This window comes from Bison bison, unplaced genomic scaffold (genome assembly GCF_000754665.1).
Source record: "Bison bison bison isolate TAMUID 2011002044 unplaced genomic scaffold, Bison_UMD1.0 scf7180017848452, whole genome shotgun sequence".
NCBI lineage: Eukaryota > Metazoa > Chordata > Mammalia > Artiodactyla > Bovidae > Bison > Bison bison.
This window is the reverse complement of record NW_011479025.1, coordinates 9527-11718: the sequence shown is the minus strand read 5'-3', so window position 1 is coordinate 11718 and position 2192 is coordinate 9527.

Here is a 2192-nt window from a genome sequence, read left to right as displayed (position 1 = left end):
CCCGTGAGTGCCACAAGCTCCAATGGCAGTCCTTCAGCTCTGCCCCATGACCCTCCCAGTCCAAACCTGGCACTGAGGGAACTCAGGACCCGCTGCTCTGGAGACCACGACCACGTGTGCGTGCTTACTATCCGACTCTTTGCAGCCCCATGGACTGTAGCCCACCAGGTTTCTCTGTCCATGGAATTATCTGGACAAGAACACTGGAGTGGGCTGCCATTTTCTCCTCCAGGGGAGCTTCCTGACTCAGGGATGGAACCCACATCTCTTACATCTCTTGCATTAGCAGGCAGATTCTTTACCACTGAGCCACCTAGGAAGCTCTAGGGATACATACATTGAACACAACCCTAATCCACTGGAAGCCCGTGCCTGATATCTCCAGCCAGGTCAGACACCTGGGCACCAGTGAGCTCAGTGTACCACCTAATCATAGCTACCTACCATGGAGAGTGGTAGGAGTTCTGCAGGGCAGGGACTCCGGGGCGACTTTCACCTCCACAGTGATGCCTAACTTTTGTGGAGTGTCCATCACACGTCTGGGTCATCTTTCACCTCCATAGCGATGCCTAACTTTTGTGGAGTGTCTATCACAAGTCTGGGTCATCTTTCACCTCCACAGTGATGCCTAACTTTTGTGGAGTGTCTATCACACGTCTGGGTCATCTTTCACCTCCACAGTGATGCCTAACTTGTATGGAGTGTCTATCACACGTCTGGGTCATCTTTCGCCTCCACAGTGATGCCTAACTTGTGTGGAGTGTCTATCACACGTCTGGGTCATCTTTCACCTCCACAGTGATGCCTGACTTTTGTGGAGTGTCTATCACACGTCTGGGGCATCTTTCACCTCCACAGTGATGCCTGACTTTTGTGGAGTGTCTATCACATGTCTGGCCCTATTCTAAGTGCTTTGGTCATGTGAACTCATTAATACAGGATAGGTACTGACATCATCCCTCTTTAACAGACAAGAAAATGAAAACTCAGAGAGGTGAAGTGACTTGCCCAGTCACACAGCCCACAAGCAGCACACTGGGATTTGATCTCAGACAAACAGAATCAAAGGGACGTTTCTAGCCCCCTATTTCCCCAGGAGCAGGTGGGGCTGAGGTCTACCTACCCTGCAGCACCATAGCAAAGGGAACTTGAAAACGTGCTGTCTCACCCAAAACCCCAGCAAGAGCCTGGCACACGGGTGTGAGCTCCCTTCAGAGAGTCCTGTGGTTTCCCAGGACTTGAGCCTCACAGGAGGGGGCTTGGGTAGAGGGGTGCACTGGTGGAAGGTGGGGGGGATCTGTTATTCAGGCTGTAGTATCGGGGTGCATTGGTGGAAGGTGGGGGGGATCTGTTATTCAGGCTGTAGTATCGGGGGGAGGCAGAGCCTGGGTGCCAAAGGGGGCTGTTTCCTGTCCTGCTGGTCTTCTGGAGTGGGGAAGCCTGAGTCTCAGTGACCAGGGCAGTGCCCAGTGTACAGTGGGCACTTGTTAAATGCTTGCTGCTTTTGACGGCCTTGGAGGTCATCTAATTCAGAGCTCTGCAAGCTGCAGGCCAAGATTCCACAGGCCAAATTCCACTAGTCACCTGTTTCTATAAGGGTTTGAGCTAAGGATGGTTTGTGTTTTTAAGTAGTTAGAAATGACTCATTTTTACATGGTTGAAAGAAAAGCAAAGGAAGAATATTTCTGACACGTGTAAAGTATATAAAATGCAAATTTCAATGTCCACAGGCAAAGTTTTAAGGGAACACACTCCACTCACGTAGGTACCATCCAGGCCTGCTTTCTCCCTATGATGGCAGAGTAGAGTAGTCGCGACAGAAACTGTAAGGCCCAGGAACCTGGAAATATTTACTATTGGGAGCTTTTCAAAAAAACGGTTTGCCAGCTCCTGACCTAGTTCATGGGATCTGCACCTCTGGTTGTTCACAGATTCCTTTGAGAACTGGCTAAGAGCTCCGGACCCAATCTTTGGAGATATGTGAACAAATGTGTACACGAAAGTACACACACACGCACAGTTTCATGGTTTGAGGACTCCTCAAAGACCACCCATTAATACCAAGGACAGGTAACAGGCCTTGTTACAGTTCAAGCCCTTGGTTTTGACTACGCGAGGGGCCGCGGCTCCAGGAAGGGGGTGTGGTGGACTTCAGGCGCGCAGCGAGTGCCGGTGGGGGGACAGGTGAGGGG